The sequence below is a fragment of the Coregonus clupeaformis genome, chromosome 2 (genome assembly GCF_020615455.1).
Source record: "Coregonus clupeaformis isolate EN_2021a chromosome 2, ASM2061545v1, whole genome shotgun sequence".
Classification (NCBI taxonomy): Eukaryota; Metazoa; Chordata; class Actinopteri; order Salmoniformes; family Salmonidae; genus Coregonus; species Coregonus clupeaformis.
Window position 1 is genome coordinate 29587075 of NC_059193.1, and position 8223 is coordinate 29595297.

Below are 8223 nucleotides of genomic sequence, written 5' to 3' on the forward strand. Positions count from 1 at the left end.
ATTACAATAACAGGAGAGGTTAGCATATTTATGCCTCTGTAACTTTCTCACTCATCATTATTCACTATTCATTAAGGATGATCCGTAATCATGGTAGCATACACATTAATGTAGAAGTGTTTAGAAACATATTCTATTCTTATTTACAATAAAAGTGACTCCAAAATGACACAATACCTTATTTACCATTCATTTCTATTGGGAACAAAATAATCTGAAACACAACCAAATAAAAAACAGCAAATGCATCCAACAAATGTGTAGACTCACAGGCTTGATGTAGTCATTGCGTGCTATGAATATGGGACCAAATACTTAACTTTTTACTATTTTAATAGTGCCACCGATAATGGCGCCTGAGGGGATGGCTGCTGTTTTACTGGCTCCAAACCAACTGTGCTATTTTGTGTTTTTTTTCACATTGTTTGTAACTTATTTTGTATATAATGTTGCTGCTACCATCTCTTATGACCAAAAATAGCTTCTGGATATCAGAACAGCAATTACTCACCTCGAACTGGACAAAGATATTTTATTTAATGAGTACGACGCAAAGGATATGCTGCTTCTCGGAGACCAGGCCCAAATCCCTGTCATTGGCGTGAAGAAAAGACGGAAATACAGGGGGCGGATTTTCGGGGTGCCTTGTGAGAATTAGTCGGCGAGTGGGTAACCCGCCTCTACCATCCGTTCTATTGGCCAACGTGCAATCACTGGAGAATAAACTGGATGAGACTATCCTAACAACAAGACATTAAAAACTGTAAGATCTTATGTTTCACTCAGTTGTGGCTGAACGACAACATAGATAATATACAGTTGCCTGGGTTTTCCGCGCACCGGCAGGACAGAACAGCTACGTCTGGTAAGACGAGGGGAGGGGGTGTGTATCTATTTGTCCTGAGGTAGAGTCTCGAGGTATTGCTCGCCTGAGGTAGAGTACCTCATGATAAGCTGTAGACCACACTATCTACCAAGATAATTTTCATCTATATTTTTCATAGCCGTCTATTTACCACCACAATCCGATGCTGGCACAAAGACCGCACTCAACGCGCTGTATAAGGCCATAAGCAAACAAGAAAATGCTCCTCCAGAAGTGGCGCTCCTAGTGGCCGGGGACTTTAATGCAGGCAAACTCTAATCTGTTTTACCTCATTTCTACCAGCATGTCACATGTGGAACCAGAGGGGGAAAAAAAACTGTAGACCACCTTTACTCAACACACAGAGAGGCATACAAAGCTCTCCCTCACCCTCCATTTGGCAAATCTGACCATGATTATATCCTCCTGATTCCTGCTTACAAGCAACAACTAAAGCAGGAAGTACCAGTGACTCGCTCAATACGGATGTGGTCAGATGACGCGGATGCTACGCTACAGGACTGTTTTGCTAGCACAGACTGGAATATGTTCCGGGATTCATCCAATGGCATTGAGGAGTATACCACCTCAGTCACCGGTTTCATCATTAAGTGCATCGACAACGACGTCCCCACAGTGACCATACGTACATATCCCAACCAGAAGCCATGGATTACAGGCAACATCCGCACCGAGCTAAAGGCTAGAGCTGCCACTTTCAAGGAGCGGGACACTAATCCGGACGCTTGTAAGAAATCCCGCTATGCCCTCAGACGAACCATCAAACAGGCAAAGCATCAATACAGGACTAAGATTGAATCCTACTACACCTGCTCTGATGCTCGTCGGATGTGGCAGGGCTTGCAAACTATTACGGACTACAAAGGGAAACCCAGCCGCGAGCTGCCCAGTGACACGAGCCACCAGACGAGCCAAATGCCTTTTATGCTCGCTTCGAGGCAAGCAACACTGAAGCATGCATGAGAGCACTAGCTGTTCCGTTCGACAGTGTGGTCACGCTCTCCGTAGCCGATGTGAGCAAGACTTTTAAACAGGTCAACATTCACGAGGCCATATCACCAACAAACTATCATGAAAAGATTTGGCATGGGTCCCCATATCCTCAAAAAGTTATACAGCTGCACCATAGAGAGCATCCTGACCGGTTGAATCACCGCCTAGTATGGCAACTGCTCGGCATCCGATCGTAAGGTGCTACAGAGGGTAGTGCATATGGCCCAGTACATCACTGGGGCCAAGTTTCCTGCCATCCAGGACCTATATATCTGGTCAGAGGAAGGCCCAAAAATTGTCAAAGACTCCAGTCACCCAAGTCATAGACTATTCTCTCTGCAACTGCAAGGCAAGCGTTACCGGAGCCCCAAGTCTACGTCCAAAAGGCTCCTTAACAGTTTCTACCCCCAAGCCATAAGACAGCAGAACAATTAATCAAATGGACACCCGGACTATTTACATTGACCCGCCCAATGCTTTACACTGCTGTTACCCGCTGTTTATTATAATAATAATAATAATATGCCATTTAGCAGACGCTTTTATCCAAAGCGACTTACAGTCATAGTACCAGGAGAGGTCCTGTTCAGTAGTACCAGGAGAGGTTATCTATGTATAGTCACTTTACCCATACCTACATGTACAAATTACCTCGACTAACTGTAACCCCGCACATTGACTCAGTACCGGTACCCCCTGTATATGTATTAAAATGTATGCACTCACTAACTGTAAGTCGCTCTGGATAAGAAAGTTTGCTAAATGACTAAAATGTAAAATGTAATGTAAATGTATATAGCCTATTTATTGTTATTTTATTGTGTTACTTTTTATAACTTTTTTTTCTTCAGTTTATTTAGTAAATATTTTCTGAACTCTATTTCTTGAACTGCATTATCGGTTAAGGGTGCATGTGACAAATCAAATTTGATTTGATTTGATTTAAGTGAATTTGTCCCAATACTTTTGGTCCCCTAAAATGGGGGGACTACAGTGAGGGAAAAAAGTATTTGATCCCCTGCTGACTTTGTACGTTTGCCCAATGACAAAGAAATGATCAGTCTATAATTTTAATGGTAAGTTTATTTGAACAGTGAGAGACAGAATAACAACAAAAAAATCCAGAAAAACGAAAAAAAATTATTATAAATTGATTTGCATTTTAATGAGGGAAATAAGTATTTGACCCCCTCTCAATCAGAGCGATTACTGGCTCCCAGGTGTCTTTTTTACAGGTAACGAGCTGAGATTAGGAGCACACTCTTAAAGGGAGTGCTCCTAATCTCAGTTTGTTACCTGTATAAAAGACACCTGTCCACAGAAGCAATCAGTCAATCAGATTCCAAACTCTCCACCATGGCCAAGACCAAAGAGCTCTCCGAGGATGTCAGGGACAAGATTGTAGACCTACACAAGGCTGGAATGGGCTACAAGACCATCGCCAAGCAGCTTGGTGAGAAGGTGACAACAGTTGGTGCGATTATTAGCAAATGGAAGAAACACAAAATAACTGTCAATCTCCCTCGGCCTGGGGCTCCATGCAAGATCTCACCTCGTGGAGTTGCAATGATCATGAGAACGGTGAGGAATCAGCCCAGAACTACACGGGAGGATCTTGTCAATGATCTCAAGGCAGCTGGGACCACAGTCACCAAGAAAACAATTGGTAACACACTACGCCGTGAAGGACTGAAATCCTGCAGCGCCCGCAAGGTCCCCCTGCTCAAGAAAGCACATTAACATGCCCGTCTGAAGTTTGCCAATGAACATCTGAATGATTCAGAGGAGAACTGGGTGAAAGTGTTGTGGTCAGATGAGACCAAAATCGAGCTCTTTGGCATCAACTCAACTCGTTTGGAGGATGAGGAATGCTGCCTATGACCCCAAGAACACCATCCCCACTGTCAAACATGGAGGTGGAAACATTATGCTTTGGAGGTGTTTTTCTGCTAAGGGGACAGGACAACTTCAACCCATCAAAGGGACGATGGACGGGGCCATGTACCATCAAATCTTGGGTGAGAACCTCCTTCCCTCAGCCAGGGCATTGAAAATGGGTTGTGAAAGGACATTCCAGCATGACAATGACCCAAAACACATGGCCAAGGCAACATAGGAGTGCCTCAAGAAGAGGCACATTAAGGTCCTGGAGTGGCCTAGCCAGTCTCCAGACCTTAATCCCATAGAAAATCTGTGGCGGGAGCTGAAGGTACGAGTTGCCAAATGTCAGCCTCGAAACCTTAATGACTTGGAGAAGATCTGCAAAGAGGAGTGGGACAAAATCCCTCCTGAGATGTGTGCAAACCTGGTGGCCAACTACAAGAAACGTCTGACCTCTGTGATTGCCAACAAGGGTTTTGCCGCCAAGTACTAAGTCATGTTTTGCAGAGGGGTCAAATACTTATTCCCTCATTAAAATGCAAATCAATTCATAACATTTTTGACATGCGTTTTTTTCTGGATTTTGTTGTTGTTATTCTGTCTCTCACTGTTCAAATAAACCTACCATTAAAATTATAGACTGATAATTTCTTTGTCAGTGGGCAAACGTACTAAATCAGCAGGGGATCAAATACTTTTCTCCCTCACTGTATGTACAAAATGTGCTGTTATTCCTAAACGGTTGACCCGTTATGGATGACAATACCCTCAAATTAAAGCTGACAGTCTGCACTTTAACTTCATAGTCATTGTATCATTTCAAATCCAAAGTGATGGAGTACAGAGCCAAAACAACAAAATGTGTCACTGTCACAATTATTTTGGAGCTCTCTGTAGGTTTGTCACAATACCAGTACCGCGATATTCAGAAGTATCGTGGCAAGTAAACAAACCATGTTTCAATTTCTTGAGGAAAACAGCCCTAATATTGGAAACAAACAGCATTATATTGTCAAAGTATCATCATATTCCACTGGGCACAGATGTCAATTCAACGTCTATTCTAGGTTGGTTAAAATTACGTGAAAACAACATTGATTCAACCAGTGTGTCACGGTTTCGGCCGAGGCTGCTCCTCCTCCTTGTTCGGGCAGGCTTCGGCGGTCGTCGTCTCCGGAGTACTATCTGCCACCGTTCTATGTTTCATGTTCGTTTGGTTTTGTCTCTTTGTAACACTTGTCCCTTGTTTGTGTTTGATTGTGTTCCCTATTTAGTTTCGTTTGTTTGGGTCAGGTGTTATGTGTGATTGTTATTGTCAGCTTGCCTCCGAGGAGTTTGTCTCTCTCGTTTGTTGTATTTTCGAGAGTTCGCACTGCGTGCGCTTTTTCTTGTTTTCCGCACTGTGTGTTGTGCGTAATTGTTCGCGCCGCCCGGTTGGGTTGGCGACTCATTCCTGTGTTGGATATTACTAAAGTCTGTTGAAGTCATCCTTGTTCCTGCACTTGATTCCCTTCACTCATCCACACACAGCACTCTGACAGAATCACACATCGACCATGGAATCAGCAGGAGCGACCGCGCCAACAGCAAGTATGGAGGAACGTCTTCGTGGGCAGGAGGACTGGATTAACCAGGTCTGTCATGCCCTGGAGGGGGTGATGAACACTCTCCACCGATGGGAAACCAGCGGGGTACCCACGACCCCACCTACCGAACCATCCCCATCGGTCAGTCCTCCTGTCCCATCTCCGGAACCCAGTGGGATTCGGCTCTCGCTCCCGAGGGCGTACGACGGCTCCGCTGCCGGGTGTCAAGGGTTCCTGCTGCAAGTGGAGCTCTACCTCGCCACCGTACACCCGGCGCCCTCGGGACACGAGAGCGTCTCAGCCCTCATCTCCTGTCTCACCGGCAAAGGCGTTGGAGTGGGCCAACGCCGAATGGAGGAGAATGGACGCCGCTACCACTACCTATGCGGAGTTCTCCCGCCGCTTCCGTGCTGTGTTTGACCATCTACCAGAGGGGAAGGCGGCGGGGAGCGTCTGTTCTACCTCCGACAGGGGATGAGAGCGCCCAGGACTTTGCCTTGGAATTCCGGACTCTAGCGGCCGATGCAGGGTGGAATGAGCGGGCCCTTATAGACCACTTCCCGTTGCAGCCTCCGGGAGGGCGTCCAGCGAGAGTTGGCGTGCAGGGACACCTCGTTGACCTTTGACCAACTTGTCGACATGGCCATTCGGCTGGATACCCTGCTCGCCACCCGTGGACGTCCCGGGTGGGGTTCGCCATTCCACTCTCCAGCACCTCCGAGCCGAGCCCTATGGAGCTCGGGGGTGCTGGCGCTAGAGAACGGAGGAGTAGGAACCCGAGGGGGCCGTTCCCTGCACTAACTGTGGCCGTGGAGGGCACACCGCGGCTAGGTGTTGGGGAGGGTCCCCCGGTGGAGGAGAAGGCAGGTCACGCATTGGGGGTCCCCCAGGTGAGTAGGCGCCCTACTTACCCAGAGCTTTCTGTCGTTCACCTAACCTTGCCTGTTTGTTTTCCACAGGTTGCACCTCGTTCCCAGCATAAGGCGCTGGTAGATTCAGGCGCAGCTGGGAATTTTGTAGATCGCCAGTTTTGTATAGAGTTAGGGATTCCCCTCCTTCCAGTTGATAAGCCTTTCCCTGTTCATGCCCTAGATAGCCGTCCGTTAGGGTCTGGGTTGATTAGGGAGGTCACAGCACCCCTTCAAATGATGGCGCAGGAGGGTCATGAGGAGACGATTCAGCTCTATCTGATTGACTCTCCTGCGTATCCGGTAGTGCTGGGCCTTCCCTGGTTGATGACCCATGACCCTACTATTATGTGGCGAGAGAAAGCTCTTAAAGGGTGGTCTGCCCAGTGTGAGGGGCGGTGTCTGGGTGTTTCCATAGGGGCGACCTCGGTGGAAAGTCCGAATCTAATGACAGCACTGCATATTCCCCCGAGTATGAGGATTTGAAACTGGTGTTTAGTAAAACTAGGGCGGCGCAGCTGCCGCCTCATAGACGGGGGGATTGTGCGATAGATCTCCAGTCAGGAGCAGCTCTCCCGCGGAGCCATGTGTATCCCTTGTCTCAAGAGGAGAGGAAGGCAATGGAGACATACATCGCTGAGTCTCTGAGACAGGGATACACACGGGCCTCCACTTCACCCGCTTCCTCAAGTTTCTTTTTTGTGAAGAAAAAGGATGGAGGTCTGCGCAAGTGTATTGATTACCGCGGTCTCAATCAGATTACGGTGAAGTACAGCTATCCACTTCCTCTGATTGCGACTATGACGGAGTCACTGCACGGTGCGCAGTTCTTTACAAAATTGGATCTCAGGAGCGCATATAACTTGGTGCGCATTAGAGAGGGCGATGAATGGAAGACAGCGTTTAGCACGACTTCCGGACACTACGAGTATCTAGTCATGCCATATGGGTTAATGAATGCTCCCTCAGTCTTCCAATCCTTCGTCGATGAGATTTTCCGGGACATGCAGGGACAGGGAGTAGTCGTGTACATCGACGATATTCTGGTGTACAGTCCTACCCGAGCAGAGCATGTAGCCCTGGTGCGCCGAGTATTGAGGGAGGCTGTTGGAGCATGACCTATATGTCAAGGCAGAGAAATGTCTGTTTTTTCAGAAGTCGGTCTCCTTTCTGGGTTATCAGTTGTCTGCGTCAGGGGTGAAGATGGAGGTAGACCGGATGTCAGCTGTGCGTAATTGGCAGACCCCAACCACTGTGAAGGAGGTGCAACAGTTCTTGGGGTTTGCAAATTATTACCGGAGGTTTATCCGGGGTTTTGGACAGGTGGCAGCTCCCATAACGTCTCTGTTGAAGGGGGGTCCGGTGCGCTTGCGGTGGTCAGCTGAGGCGGACAGGGCTTTTGGGAAACTGAAGGACCTGTTTACCTCGGCGCCGGTGTTGGTGCATCCGGATCCCTCTTTACCTTTCCAGGTAGAGGTGGACGCGTCAGAGGCCGGTATAGGGGCCGTTCTTTCCCAACGTTCTGGCACACCACCTAAACTCCGTCCCTGTGCGTTTTATTCTAAAAAGCTCAGTCCGGCGGAGCGGAATTATGACGTAGGAGACAGGGAGCTGTTAGCCGTGGTACAGGCCCTAAAGGTGTGGCGGCATTGGCTCGAGGGGGCTCAACACCCTTTCCTCATTCTAACTGACCATCGTAACCTGGAATACATCCGGGCAGCTAGGAGACTGAATCCTCGCCAGGCCCGCTGGACTATGTTTCTAGCCCGGTTTGTGTTTAAAATCACTTACATCCCTGGGTCCCAGAACGGGAAGGCAGATGCTCTGTCTCGGCGGTATGACGCGGAGGAGAGGTCCGTTGAGCCCACGCCCATACTACCAGAGTCTTGTCTGGTTGCACCGGTGGTGTGGGAGGTTGATGCCGAGATCGAGCGGGCGTTACGCACCGACCCAAGTCCTCCACAGTGTC